Raw genomic sequence first — 15,975 nt, forward strand, 5'->3', positions numbered from 1 at the left:
ACATTTGGTATGCAAGCTCAAAAAGGCACTATATGGTTTGAAACAAGCTCCTAGAGCTTGGTATGCAAAAATAGATGCTTTCTTGCTTGGTCAGGGGTTTCTAAACAGCTCATTTGAGTCTACCCTTTACGTATGTAAAGAAGGGGGATCTATGCTGATTATATGTCTTTATGTTGATGACCTTTTGCTCACTGGAACACATGCTGATCAGATTTCAGCATTCAAACAAAATTTGCACCAAACTTTTGACATGTCTGACTTGGGAGTTTTGCATTACTACTCGAGCATCCAATTCATACATGATGCTCGAGGTATTGGGCTATCACAGTCAAGGTATATTGGGCAGCTTCTTGAGAAGTTTGACTTACAGGATTGCAAGCCAGTTTGTAACCCCCATGGAACCTGGACTGAAACTGTCATTACATGATGACAGTAATTTGTTTGATATACATACATATGCTCCTGCAGTTGGATGTCTTATCTATCTATGCAACACTAGGCCAGACATACAGTTTGCAGTTTCAGCTTTGAGCAGGTATATACATCAGCCACATATGTCACATTGGCAAGCTGTCAAGCGTGTTTTTCGTTACTGTCAGGGTACTCGATCTCTTGGGTTGTTTTATGCCAAGGGGGGAACCACTGCAATTACATGCTTACAGTGATTCTGATTGGGCTGGTGATTATGATACACGTCACTCCACTAGTGGCAATTGTTTCTTTCTTGGCTCTTCTTGCATTTCTTGGCTTAGCAAGAAACAATCCACTATTGCCACATCGTCATGTGAAGCTGAATACAAGGCAGCTTTCACTACCACAGTTGAATGCATATGGCTTAGACGCTTGCTAGCTGATCTGGATGTATCTGTTACGGAGCCTACTCCTTTGTTCATTGACAATCAGAGTGCCATTGCAGTGGCACGGAACCCAGTGTTGCATGCCCGCACGAAACACATTGAGATCCATTATCACTTTGTCAGAGAGAGGCTGCATGCAGGTGATATCAGCCTTGTCTATTGTCCTACCACCAGTAATGTGGCAGACATCTTCACCAAAGCTCTTCCTCGTGACAAATTTGAAGCATTTCGCGATGCTTTAAATTTGATATCCTTTGGTGGCAGATGATCCTTGTACTCTTCACTCCAGGGGGGTTTGTTGGGTATTTGACTCACGCCTCACTTACGCCTACGCTCATATCGGAGTGTCGGTGATCAGTAGGACACTGGGGCACTTTTTACTCTCGGTAGGAGAGGTTTTTTCCCCCAAACTTATAGTCTTATTGTCGTATGTGCTTATGTGCTTATGTTACACACTTATGGGCACTTAGTGTGTGTCGGGTGTGAACACCCCCTACAACCCTAAGGTTTAAGGGTTGTACTTTGTACTTTCGGGTTACACTCTTTCAATCTATTCTCTTGGGTTTCGTGTTTCACTCTGTCTCTCTCACTCTCACACTGTCTACTGTACTCTCAGCTGCACCTCGATCCTTCCATCTCACACTTCCATACCTCAGAGCAATCTGCTATGGGCTCGAGTACCTAACGGATGGGTAGAGCCTCTAAACCAACCACTGCGCATAACCCTGCCTCAATAATGAATATCGTGTCCTACATCCTAGCCTCATACAAAAGGTGACGGCCCTGGTTGACCGCCTGCCAGCAGAAAGCTCCCCATGAGATACATCCAAGGCTAGGTGCTATAGGGCGAAGGATGCGGCATGCTCCTCTCCAGACGAGCTACGCCACCTTACAAAACCAAAGGCAATGCTTTGGGGTCTCCACACGAGCTACGCCACCTCACATAACCAAAGGCAGTGCTTTGGGGTTTCCAAAGGCTGCTCTGTGCAACGCTTACAACCTCCCTCCTACATCTGGGCAAGCCAGCTTGCCACCGCCAAGCTTCCATGTGCTACCATCCATACAAAATACGATACTCTCCTCGGCCTCCAGCTATCCTATAGGCGCCACAAAAAGGTCCATTGAAAAGACTCCGTGATGCTGTGCTCTGCCCGGTGCCTGCTACGTGACGGCGCTCAATCCAAATCCTCCTGCATCAGTACATGTCTGCCAATCTTGGCCGTGTAATCCATGAACCTCGGTGGCTTCTTTGCGACCACAATGGCTCGCCATGGCCACTCTCCTAGATCCCACTCCAGCTCATCAAGTGGCCTATCCTCCCTAAGCTCCTGCCAAAAGACAAAAGGGTCCAGCTCCCATGTCTTCCCCTGAAGGCCAATCAACCGAATCCTCTTCCATGAAAGGATAGTTATCCCCTCATCCTGCTGCTCTCTGTCAAGAGCCAAACGCCCCCCCTCCTATACGGTGAAGAAGGTCCCAATTGGAGCACCGCGCACTCTACCTACCATCTATTGGGGGATACCTGCTCATTTGAACCTAGCGGCCCATACCTCCCCAGGCTCTATCAGCTCTCGTATCGGGGGAGCAAGCCACTCCTGAGATATTGTTACATCTATCTCTCTTCTCCTAAGCTCCACTCCTCCTCACTAGCCTGATATTCGTTGTAGCACCTCCATAGTTGTCACGTATGAAAGGTATGATACGGTACGGTATGATAAAATACGGTACTAAATGGTACCTTAAGATTTTATAAGGTACGGTACGATATTAGTACGACAAAAAAATAACTTGATTATTTTAGACAAAAGATAATAGAATAGATATTTCAAGTCTAAATAACAATGCTATTAGAGCATATAAGATGAGTACTTGAGGGTAACATGCCAATACCTAATGCAGAATGGGCAACATGCGCTACTGCTACCTACAACTTATAACTACATAGATGGGAGGGGATACATCATACATGCATGATCATACAAATAAGAGAACTGTGGGCTTGACAGAGAGAAGGTTGAGAGAAATTGTTTCAATCTCAAATAACCTAATCTCATGGGAGAATCATATTAATATGAGCATTTAGCTCATCCCAAAGTGTAGTTCGAATGGGAAAGATGCATTCATTAAGTTGGTACCTTATGATACTAATACGTAAGGTACGGTACCTAAAGTATGGTATAGAATCAAACCTTTCGTACGTAGTACTAAGTGCAACTAGAGAGAGGAAGAGGCTAGAGAGAGAGAGAGAGAGAGAGAGAGAATGCTGGGCTCTGCGAAGGATCAATGGCGAGCGTGCTGGTGGGAATGAGACGAGACCCCGTCTAGGGTTTCCGTCAGTCGCCCCTGCGGATTCCATCTGTGGTTGTGCAGGTCACCATCTTGGGACGCCATGTTCAAGCCCCCCGTCGTCTGCGACTGCCTTATTTCGTACACCTGCCTTCCTTCGTCTGCGACTGCTTTCCCTCGTTGCCCTGCGCCTCCCTACGTATAGCTGGACCCTGCGACCTAACCCTACAACCTGACCCTGAGACCTAACCCTGCAACCTGACCCTACGTCCTGACCCTGCGACCTAACCCTGCAACCTGACCCTATGCAGGATCACCTGACCCTGCGAATCTGCTCCACTTTCCTGCCCAACGACTATGACAATCTGTATAGCAGGCAGCTGCACTGCAGACTTCACCATCAGACAGTGCGAGAGCAAGAGAGTGAGAGACAGAGAGAGAGAGGACAGTTTCCTTGCACGGAGGAGATGCCTTCTGGTTCTGACCTGCACGAAGGAGACAATGGGTTCGTAGGAACATTCCTATGCGCAGGTTGCCTCTGATTCTGTGGATTCGCAAGAGATTGACTGGGAGCATTTGCTGGAATTTGCCAATACTCTGCTTGGCGATTATGTCCAGCATAATCATGAAGCTTTTTCTAACTCGAGAACTTATGAAGTGCTGGAAGCCACGTTGGATCCGAAAACTGTCTTGCGATCTTTTTCGGTGTTTTATGACCGTGCGGTTATACTCTTCTTCACTGGTAGGATCCCAGTGCTTTCCCATATTCGCCAGTGGCTGCATCATTTATTACAAGGGAAGTGTGTTGAGGAGATCTTTCTTGGACCCCGCGGCTTTTATGACGTGCTGCTGAAATCAGAGAAGCATCGAACTGAGCTCCTGTGCAAATTGCCATTGTTCTTTGATCGCCACTTGGTCCATGTTGTGCCATGGCGCCCTATGGCAGACTTTCAGCACCTACTTCAACGTGAATGCCCCAAGCCTAAGGGCTATGAATCAAAACCGTATATGTATGTTATGGGACACGGCCAGGAAAAGGCCTGCGTGGCTTCGCCTCAATTGCTCTAGCATGCATCCTTTGCACTTTCGCTTGAAATGGGGCAACTTTGCAGGACATTGCTTTTCGTGTGGAAAATTGGGGCATTTCATGGCCGAACGCCCAGAGAGGCAACCGTCTTCAAATGATGCGCATGTTGTGCTGCCTATGGATGACATGGTGCTTGATGCTCTGGTTAAGGAGGTCCCCCCAGCCACCTAATGTTTTGGATAAAGGTAAACAACACGTCTAAGGTTTGGATTCCCGTAGCAATGACTGGCTAGAGGCACGTCCCTAAAAAGGTAAAAAGTTGGATGCAGGCCTGGCGGATTCTAGGCCTGATGTTTCACAGGATTCTGTGCGCACGTATACGCCCACAAAAGAAATGTTCTCTTCACAGCATGCTACACGTACTATGGTTCCTTCTACCCCCCGTAATCAGTCTACAAGGAAAGTATATACAGACGATCCAAAGGGCCCACCTACTAAGCTGGCATTTGATACTAGAGGTAATGTGATTACACCCTGGGATCGTCGTTATCCCCGTTCCACTCCCAAGGCAGTGGATATTCCATCTACCTCTAAAGCGGGCCGCCAGAATTCTTTTGCAGTGTAGGCTGATTTTCTGGATGAAGGTGTCTTGGACGTTCTCGCGGAAAATGTGAAATCGAGGCAACAGGTGCCTCATTCCTGATTCTCTTTTTTTGAAGATGTATAAAGATAGCCACGTGGAATGTGCGAGGCATTTGTTCACGTCATAAGCAACATGTCATGTGGACTGTCTTGCATCAGAACCAGTAGGATGTCTTGTGTGCGGTTGAGCACAAAAGTCGTGTGCGGTTGAGCACAAGAGTCACGGTGAAGCAAGAAAAGTTGTGGATTGCCATGGGTTTCGCCTGTTTTATGCAGGGACATATGCTATGCACTATTCTGGCATGCTTATGATTCTCCATGAGAAATACCAGCCTGTTCTTATTAAAAATGATGTACAGGGCCGCTTTGTGGTAATTGAAGTTTTATTTGAAGGAGAGATCTTATGGTTGCTGGGCCTCTATGCTCCGAATGACCCTACATCCCGACGAGATCTTTGGAAGACTTTGCAAAGCTCCATGTCACTTGGCAGAAGGGGTTTTTTTATGGGGGATTTCAACATGTGTGTTGACTCTTCTCAGTCCACTTCAGGGCATTCGGTGATGGATACTCCGGAAAGTCGGGTGTGGAATGCCTTTGCTCTTCAGGTACTTAAGCAAGATCTCTGGTCTTGGCTCCACCCTTCTTCTTCGGGGTTTACTTTTCATTCCGCACAATATGCAACTACCTGGTCGTGGTTGGACCGAATGTATATCATGCAGGGGGATGATTTTCTTCCCGAGATGCTGGAAATGAAAGTGTTGTAGCAATATGCCTTGTCGGACCATTTCCCTCTCGAACTTAAGATGCTTGCACAACCTATTGCACCTTTTATGCAGTTGCTAGATAGACTCCCTTTACGTTTCAACTCGTCTTATTTGAAGCATCCAATCTTTCAGGGCTATATGCAGCAATTGATTGAGAGGTTTTTATTGGACTTCACCTCTGAGGGCTTGGCTTCCTTTGCACGGCTGCTCTCTAAGGTGCAACGGGTTGCTCGGCAGTATGGGATCCATCATGCCTCTATTTGTCGGCGGCGTCAACACACAGCGGAGGACTTACTGGCTTTGGTTCGTTCGCTGCTGGTGGACACCCCAGATGATGAATTTCTGCTGTCATTGGCGATGCGTTTGGCTGATCTTATTCAAGTATTTCAGCTGAAATCTATCAGTAGGCCAAACTGCACAACTTGACTGACACATTGCAAGATAGTGCTTGTCAGACTCATAAGTTCTTTCCCGCCTTGCATGCTTCTCCTGCTTGAGAAAATATGACTAGACTCCAGGATTCAGAAGGTCGCATGGTCACTGATCCGCAGACCATTGTCAATATATGCAGGAATTATTTTCTGTATCTTCTTGGTTCTTCTCCGTCACCTTCTAACCAAGTTACGCATGCACGCTCAGTCTTCTATGATCTGGTTCACCAGCAGATTCCACTTGATATGCAAGCTACTTTGGAGACAGATATTTGTGAGGAGGAGGTTATGGATGTTTTGTTACACCTGCCTAAGTATAAAAGCCCTGGCTGGGATGGTCTCACCAATGAATTCTTTGAGAGCTCGGCCACCCAACTGGTGAAGCCATTGGCGGCTATGTTTCAGCAAGTTTGGGAAACAGGAGTCATGCCTTCCTCATGGAAAGAAGGCCTTATCAAACTGCTTCCAAAGGTTCCTTCGCCGTCAATGTTGCAACACTAGAGACCAATTTCTTTGATGGGTTCGATGTATAAAATCTTTTCCAAAGTGCTGGCGAATCGGCTTCACAAGCACCTTCCAACTATTGTGCATCCTCTTCAATATGATTTTATTAAGGGCCGCAACATTCTACATAATATCTTAAATGTGCAAATGGCTATTGACTATGTGAGGCACTCCAATCAGAAAGTGGTATTGATTCAATTGGATCTGGAAAAGGCTTTTGACTATTTACAGTGGTCTTTCATTGCAGAACTTATGTCTGCTATGGGTTTTGGTACTCGGATGTTCCGATTGATCTACACCATTAGTGCTGCGGCTTCTTCGCGCATTATGCTCAATGGTGGGGTTACAGAGCCATTTGTCCTTGCACGCTCGATGAGACAGGGTTGCCCTTTGAGTCCTCTCTTCTTTGCCCTGGTGGCGACCCACCCGGTTCTTTCAATGTTATCTTCAATGGCAGCTTCTGCTCAGCTGGCCGGATTGTCTCTTCCTTTGGGACAGCACTTCATTAGCCAATCTCTGGCTAATGGTAGCTTTATGATTTTGCGTGCATACAAGGACAATATTCCCAAGGCATTAGATGTTTGGACGCTCTTTGGTCATGCTTCTGGTCTTCGCATCAATGCCTTCAAATCAGCCATTCTCAGTTGCATGGAGTCTGATTTACAGTCATTGGGCTGGCAGGGTCAGGTTGTTCCCCGTGGCTCCTGACTCCATTGTCAGGCATCTTGGATACCCATTGGGGGTTGATTTTCGGCCAAAGGAACTACTGGAGTGGATTTCACAGAAATTGGCAGCTAAGTTTATGTATTGGAAGTCGCAAGCGTGGCCATTCCATGTCCGCCTCAAAGTGGCTCAGACAATTATGCTGCCCATGCTCACATATTTCTTGCCATTGCTACCGTGGACTCCTACTACTTTGAAGACTCTCACTCGCCCCATTCATTTCATGTTATGGAAGAAGGATTCATTGCACGCAAGTACTTCATGGATTTCATGGTCACATACATGTACCCCCAAACACCTAGGTGGTGGAGCTATTTTGGATGCTGAAACTCATATGCTGGCTCTTCGTTGGTCTCTTTTTCGTGCTATGTGTGTGGATCATCACCCGTGGACCATTATAGCCCGTTATTTTCTTGAGGACAGCAGGCTTCTGCATGGTAATACACGACTTCGGTGCTCCTGGTGGCATGTCCTTAATGCAGACCCTCGATTTTCCAGTCCCTCCTCTCTGTTACTGCATTTGGTCGGCTCCTGGCAAGTGGTGCTCCAAAAGGTGCGTTGGCATCCAGTAGGGGACCGCTTGCATACTAACTCCTTTCAACTAGAATTGTTGGCAGTCTTGAGATTACTTTCATGGAAAGACAAACATGAGCTCAGACCAAGATTTAACCGCATGGCCCGTTTGGGTGTGACTTCAGTTGCGGATGCCACCCTTGCCAGTCGTAATGTCTTCTCGTCGTTTTGTACTGCCAGGAGACTTTTCAGAATCCCACGTGGATACCGTGATTTATGGGAACAGCTTGTGTCAGTGCTTCGGGGCAGGCAACCCTTTCCTGCCCTGGCTATGGATCGTCCTTGGTAGGACTTGGACCTTGCAGGCCGGTTGAGTCTGGAAAAGGCCTCTTCTAGTCAAGTGTATCATCTTCTGATTAAAGATCATCAATGGCTGGGTGTGAAAGCTAATACTGTATGGGGATTGCGGAAATCTCAGTCATGGTGGAAGGCAACTGTGATGGAGGGCTGGTTGAATAAGACACCTTTCAAATGTAAGGTCTTTCTTTGGTGGGTGATGATTGGTGGTCTTCCTCTTGCCTCAACCCTTTCCAAGCGTCGAATCTCGAACGGCAATTGTTTCTTCTGTACCACTACTGTGGAATCGGCCCGACATCGATTTATTTCTTGCCCGCTCGCCAAGAATATCTTGTCGCTCTTGTCACCTTTCAATTGGGTTTTTGTGCACCCAAAATACCCCACACCACCATAGTTGCATATGAAGATCTTATTCCACTTTTTCAGATACTGGGGATGCTGACAGATTTGGACCACTCGGAATGCCTTTCTTTTTTATTCGGCCTCTAATATACCAAGACACATTGCTCGGCTTAAAGGTCTCTTGCATTGGCACATAGATCTCATTCGGCACTCGGACTTGCTCCCTCCGGAGGACTTGCCTCCCTGGCATATGGCAATTTCCTCTGCATCTTTGCCATGACTTGTGTAACTTTTTCATGGCCTAGTACTAGGATTTTACACACGTTGGCTTAGGGCCCTCGTGTATCTTGTAATCATGTAAACTTGTATCTTTTTTTTCGTAATTAATACAATTATCTTTTACGGGAAAAAAAAGAGAGAGAGAGGCTTGGGAGAGAAATAAGAAAGAAAGAAGAAAGAAGAAAAAAAGAAAGTTGTAGACTTAAAGTAGAGTGGCCAAAAAGTGCCCATTTTTTCGTACTAAATCGTACGGATACGTACCATACGGATCAGTCCGTACTACGTACGAAGACAACCCTGAGCACCTCCTCGTCCACCTGCTGTAGACCTCCCGCCATGTCTTAATGGTACGAGCCGGGCCAACCTCCCAACCAACCTACTTGATGTGGGGGAGCTCGCCAATCTGTGCCCTTTCCTGATCCCTAACCTGGGGGCTCCAGATTACTGGCTGATGGTCTATCTCCTCCTGGCAGCCTGGGGGGATCTGGATTAAGGCCTTATGGAGGCCCTACCACACGCAGAGCAAGCTGCATAGAAAGGATGATCTTGGGGGGGGGGGGGAGTGGTGATCTGGGCTGATGTGAAGATCCATCTCAAGCAGAGCCTATGGATGAGCTGGAGTGGGATCCAGAAGAGTGCCTATGGCCAGCCACTACGGTCACCAAGAAGCCACCGAGGTTCTTGGAGTACACAGCCAGGATTGGTAGACACGTGCTGATACATGAGGACATGGACTAGATGCCGTCGTGTAGCAGGAACTTGGCAAAGCACAGCATCACGGATGCTTTCCGACGGACTTTCTAGTGCCTCCTATGGGATAACTGGAGACCGAGGAGGGTATCCTATTTTGTATGGCTTGTGGCACATAGAGGCCTAGCAGTAGGGAGTTGGTTAGCCTAGATGCAGAAGGATGGAGAATTTAAACGCTGCACATAGCTGTTCTTGGAAACTCCAAAGCACTACCTATGGTCGTGTGAGGCGGCACAGCTAGTGTGGAGAGGAGCATGCCGAATCCTCCTCCACATAGCACCTTGCCTTGGATGTATCTCATGGGGAGCTTTGTGCTGGCAGGTAGTCAGCCAGGGTCGTCACCTTTTGTATGAGACTAGGATGCACGACACGATCTTCCTGATGCGCAAGCTACTTGACTGAGGGGCATCCGCAAAATGTGTCGGCATCTGACCAGAGGTTTCCATTGCGCATCCTTGCTGAGAACCTAGCTATCGCATTGTTTTGCTACTAGTGTGGAGGAGAGTTGCCACAGAGGAAGGAAGCAACTTGTGGGAGGGGAGTATGGATGGTGGGTCTGCCAGGCGCGACCGTGTGCTGCAGAAGGTGGAGGCGACAAGGGTAGCACAGGGGGTTCTTTAAAGCCTTCTTCAATATCTCAGCTTTCCAATCAGCTTAGCCATGGCATCTTGGTCCACCTTTCGTAGGGTAGGCACTCCAGTGATCCACAAAGGTGGGGGGGAAAGCAGGTCGAGTACAATTGTAGACATGGGCGTAGGTAGGGGGGCAGGCGCTCTGGCATTGGCGACGGAGAGGGCACAGGCGGCAATTGCGATTGACCCGACGATGGTGGCATGGCGAACAGTCGGCGGGGCAGGGGTAGCTCACGCAACATGACGGGCGGGAAGCTTTGAGTGCTTGCGCGCTTCGAATCTAGTATTCCCCCCTCTAGTTCCTCCTTCCCCTCTAATAGCACAATAGCGTGATTGGTAGGTTCTCAGCAGGATGCACAATGGAAACCTCTAGTCAAACGCCAGTGCATTCTGTGAGTGCCCCCCAATCAAACACCTTGTGCATCGTCCTCTCTGAGGAACAACTCTTAGCCATCCGTTCCACAAAGCTAGACCTGAAAGAAATAGCGATATTTGGTCAGGTCGTAGGAAACTCCCCATCTAGGGCACAATGCAAATCGTGGAGGTAGTTCTCATCCACGAACGGGGTCATTCACATGGTTCCTTGGTACAATGGCTTCACAGTAGAGGCATTGGAGCTCAATAACATGTTTCTTAGACATTCGTTCACCTTACTCTTCCCCGGACTAGCGGTAGAGTATCGCCGGTTAGTGGAGGACTTTGGATGGCTCTTGGATACAATTCTTCCCGCCTCCTTCCGGATACAGTGACAGCCACAGGGTCCCAAAGGTACAGGTGGCAATGAAAGATACAAAGAATATACCAAAGTTTCTTGAGATTAAGGCAGGTGGATACTCTTTCAAGCAGCAGCAGGTTATTGTGACTCGACAACCAGGGCAATGCTTGCGTTGACATGACTTTGGGCATCAAGCAGACTGCACGTGCTTCAGAGCCAAGGCGGCTCCGCCTACAAGCCCACAGGTGGACACTGACGGTTTCACACACGTCCACAAACAACAGAAAGGGAGACAGCACGGCAAGCCACAGTCAGCCGCTCAGACACAGCCATGGCAACAGGGAGCAGGAGGGCGAGCGTCAGCCCCCCTGGCATAGCACCCTGCAGGTCCCCCCCTGCTCATCCCACCCGGTAGAACCACAGGTCTCCACATCCACCATCCATGGAGGCCTCACAACCTACCTCACCCAAGATCCTACAGCCCCCACACCCCACCCCCCCGGACCCGAGCCCACAGCCTCCCCTCTCCAAAGCCACCAGCCCGCCCCCACATCCGCCTCGTACCTCCGACCACCCCACCATCCCTCGAGCTTCCTCCTCCCCACCACTCCCTCGCCGATCAGTCCCCCTAATCCCCACCCAATACAGGTGAACCCTTCTCCGCCCCTCCCCCCCCCCCTTCCCACAAGATGTGAGGATCCCCATACACCCATATGCACCACGCACCAGCACCCTGTCCCTCCCCCCTCCCCACACAGCCACCAGCTCATCTGTCCCTACCGCCCGTCACACTTTCCCAAAACAGGCGCAACTGCTACCACAGGTACGTGGTCTTATTTGAGAGCTGCGGAGCGCGGAGAGTTTCCACTACCTCTGGAGGTGGGGATCTTCGTCGTCCGCAAGTCAAGGAGCGGCAAGGTTCATTTACTAGCACCATCGGATGCACCAAACTATGCTTTTTTTCTTCAGACCTCTCACATAGGAGACTGGACGATGACACAGCTAGAAGAGGAGGTGAAGAGTCAGGTGGCAGACCACATCTCGCAGTGGATGCGAGAAGGAGAACTAGCACTCTTTTCCCAGCAATGGCCAGGTTGCATGATGGACATGAACTGGTGGACTCGTACCGAGGTCTCAAATCTGGGCATCAACTTTCCAACCCCTCCACAGTGGAGAGCTCCAATGGATGTGAACGAGTGGCCCCTAGTACAGATGGCCCGCTTCTACCAGTCTACAGAGTCACGCCTCTGAGTGTGGCTGATAGATGCCCTGGTGGTACCACCTCCTGCATCGATCACCCCCATGGTCCGCACCCGTGGGCCACCATGGGAAAATGGACTTCACTGTCCAAGCCTGCAGCAAAGCGTATCTACATGCCCTATAGCTCTTCTTCTTCATCAGCAACTTCCACACCGAACAGATGCCTGTTCGGTTAGTCACAGGCTTCCCTATGAGTTTACATCTTGCATCCTGGAATGTGAATAGCCTCCATTACAATGGGGCACGTGGTTCAAGAAAGCTGATTGTTCGACAAGAGTTGCAACCTGCCCTCGCCGGACGGATTGACATCTTGCTTCTACAGGAGCACAAGCTCACCCCCGCCCAGGTTTATCAAGTAGGGAAGGTACTCCTAGGTAGGTCACACACTTACTGGCAGTACGCCATCGGTTGTGGCAGGGCCTAGCTCTAGCCGGAGAAATAATCCCCTGTATCCGCCTACGAAGGTGTCGCCGGTATTTGTGTTGAGGCCTAGGACGTCTCGATCGGCTAAGCTGAATGTCTCGATCAATCAGTACTCCTTGTCTGTGTGTGGACTGTGGCGGTGAGAGAGACTCTTGTGTGGACTGTGGCTGTAACTATATTGAAGTCTTCTGAGTCACCTTTGCAAAGAAGTCTGTGAGCTGCCTCTGTGGAGGGTCTCAATTTCCTGGAGTAGTTGTACTCTTGAGGCGCATGTCACGGGCCGTCGTATCTCAAGAAGAAAGAGGCCAAGGCATCGCTGATCGGTATAATCCATGATTTTGGATAGTGGTCCAAACCCATCTCTAAAAAGACAATGCAAATGACCACAAACCTCATAATACGTTGGGCAGCGGCAGATATAATGCTCCTCTATCTTTGGCTCTAATTGGCATATCTGGCATATGCGCTCCTCTGATGGGATGGATCTATATTTGTCACTCTCAATCTCTAGCTGATGTGAGGAGGTGCGCAACTGGCCAATAGTATATCTGATCCCACGGAAAAGGTGGGTATCCATGTATCTCGGGCGAGCAATAAATCCATCATCTGTAGTATGAAGGAAATGCTTGCAGTAGAAAGTCATCTTTGTCCCTAGCTCCTACCCTGGCATCAATCATGTCTGCTTGATATCCAACTACGTAAGATCCATTCTGATGATCTTGCGAATCTCTAACCTAGTCAGATCAAGAGATGGTGCATCAAGGGAATACTGGAAGGGGGATAACTTGTCCATGCTAAAGCCATGCAGCTCAAACCAGGTCAACATCGGTATCACCCTCTCTGGCAAGCTGCTTGGAGGACTCGATGGTTGAAACTTAAGATAGCTTAACATAATTAAGACTCAATTTTCAAAACTTAAGGCAATAAAATGAATTAGAATTTATGACTCGTGAATAATCTATGATCTAAAGAGCAGTGAAGACTGACATCAAGAACAATGAAAGAAGAATCAAGATACATAATAAGTGGGATCAAGATACAATGATACATGTAACTATGTCATGTAAATAATCTATCAATACTCCAAAGTCCAGTGAGGCTTTAAGTATCAACATCAATGAACAACTGGCAACTCTAGTTTGGACTCTACACTACTAAACTGACTCATGTATATCACGAGTCATGACTCATGACTCATGCCGACTCTAAGGATCTGTACACCATCTCCTCGTCTGACTTGAAGGACCCTGATCAAGAAGCTGATGAAACAGCCTCAACCTCAGCCTCATCCTCAGACTCTAGCTCTAACTCTGCCTGTGATGCAAAACCACGTGTGGTCCTCACTCTAACCCTCCTTTGTGCATGAGAGTCATGCACCGGTGCCAATAGCTCCTCATAGAGCATGGAGTAGGTATCTCGCTTGTTCTGTTATATCTGCGAAATGTCACGCACCTCTATATCAATCTTATCAACATTCACCTATAAAGGTAAACGAGACAAAGATATATCATATGAGAGGAGATTCAATATGTTTAATGTTCATATATATCACAATTTACAATCAAACTTTCAAGCAAATTAGCAATGTCAGGGGTCAAGGGACTCAAGGTTAAAAACTTAATTATACATAATACTAATCATTACCAATTTACCTATGAAGGCTTAGGGGACAGAGCAGTCCTCTGAAGAAGCTGAATATTGTAATGGAAAAACACTAAACGCTCCAGTTGGGCAATTGTAAACTTGTTTCTCTTTTTGGTGTGGAAGAGAGCCCATGTGCTCCAGTTCCTTTCAGCAGGCCCTAAATTACAATCTTGCAAGAGGACCTGAATGGCAATGTGTTTCTATTCAAATTTAAGAGATTGAGGTTAAGTAATTGACAATTGCTAATATGCATGCCACAAAATCAACATTTGAGTAGGCAATAGATTACAAAACTTGTTACCTAGGTTGCATAATGCATTAGATAATCAAGATTCAAAATATAAAAGTCACCAGTCACACACCAAAGTAGAAGCACGATTGCCGTATTTCTCCCACCAAGAGATAGGTTGAAGCTGTGTCTCTCGAAGCCTAGCTGTGGGTCGTTTGCACAAAATGAAGAGAATGATTGCGGAATGGCAGTAAATCATCGTCTACTATTCTTGTCATATCTATATCATCCCCTGTGAGGCTCCTCATATACTTCATGAAGCCCTCCTCTAACTCCTCGCTAGTGTACTGCTCCTCGCTACGCCAAAGGCGATGCAAGATAGGTGCGACAACATGGATTGGTTTATGGAACCAATCCCATCGTGCATTCCACACTGCACAAATCTCATCAACCCTATAGATAAAATAAGTTAAAAACTTAGAAGTTAGAATAATGATCAATCATCAAGGAGTCGTTAATACCAAATAACTACATGTGTAAAAGGTAAACAAAAACTTACTTGTCTTTCGGCAAAAAGCTGTTGCGAAGCAAGGCCTCGCCAATTTTATCCAAATACTCATATAGAAGCCCCAAAGTACTCCCCTCCATATCAGTGATGCGCAATGCAGTGTAAATAGGAGTGAGACTTTTCACCAATGCCTCTGCCTCAACCCACCAACTCTCATTTAAAATATTGCGCCTAAAAGCAAGAGCCTTTGGAGACTCTCTCACTCCATATGAGTCATTCTTGGCATGCAATGGTCCGTATCAAATTTGAACACACCCGTATCAACCTCTCCAATATAGTAAACATATAAGAAAACCTAGTGGTGGAGGGCTTCAATAGCTTAAGTGTACTATTGACTCGAAACATGCTTGTGACGGATGGCCTCTTCTTCACATATCTTACCATGCTTGTTGCCATCTTGAAAATGTCATCCACCCAAGATATTTGCCCAATATCTTCAATAAGCAAGTAAAGGCAATGGGATGCACATGGAGTCCATACTATGCTAGAAAACTCCTCCTCAAGCATACGTCCCATAGACACACAATTGCTTCCATTACTTGTCACCACATGTATCCCATTTTGAACTCCTACGTCCATGATGACCTGTTGCATATGCTCCCAAATGAAAGCTCCTGTGATGGTAAGACCTGAGGCAAAGGTATCGATGGCCTCAACAAACATGGTGCCTTTACACGAAGACACCAAAACATTGTAAACATTCCTTTGGCGCATATCTGACCATCCATCGCATAATATTGTGCATCTATATTTCACCCATGTCTCCTTCAAGGGATTTAATTGAGCCTCTATGGATGCTTTCTCCTTTCGAAGCTCCCGTGTGCGTAATGCATCTGCGGATGGGCCTTCCCATTCATACCCTCTGCGGCTTACTGCCGTGATTGTCTTCTTCCATTGATATGTAGTGGCCACATTGAAAGAGAGAGCACACCAAATAAATAAGCGTGTGACTTCCCTAGTTGCCTCCACAATTTCTTGCCTTTGAAGTTCTACATGGACACTTGCACCATGCAAGGAGCCCCTTTGCCC

At 47.5% G+C, this 15,975-nt stretch overlaps 1 protein-coding gene and 1 pseudogene across 4 annotated transcripts in view; both read right to left on the minus strand.

Annotated features, from left to right (window-relative positions):
- The window catches only part of LOC148030941 (sphingoid long-chain bases kinase 1-like), a 250,691-nt gene that overhangs the window by 65,932 nt on the left and 168,784 nt on the right, over positions 1 to 15,975 (minus strand). The window lies entirely within an intron of this gene.
- On the minus strand, positions 13,757 to 15,661 carry LOC148030945 (uncharacterized; annotated as a pseudogene).

The sequence above is a fragment of the Lygodium microphyllum genome, chromosome 9 (assembly GCF_053477565.2).
Source record: "Lygodium microphyllum isolate KBCC chromosome 9, Lygodium_microphyllum_v1.1.10, whole genome shotgun sequence".
In the NCBI taxonomy this organism is placed as follows: Eukaryota; Viridiplantae; Streptophyta; class Polypodiopsida; order Schizaeales; family Lygodiaceae; genus Lygodium; species Lygodium microphyllum.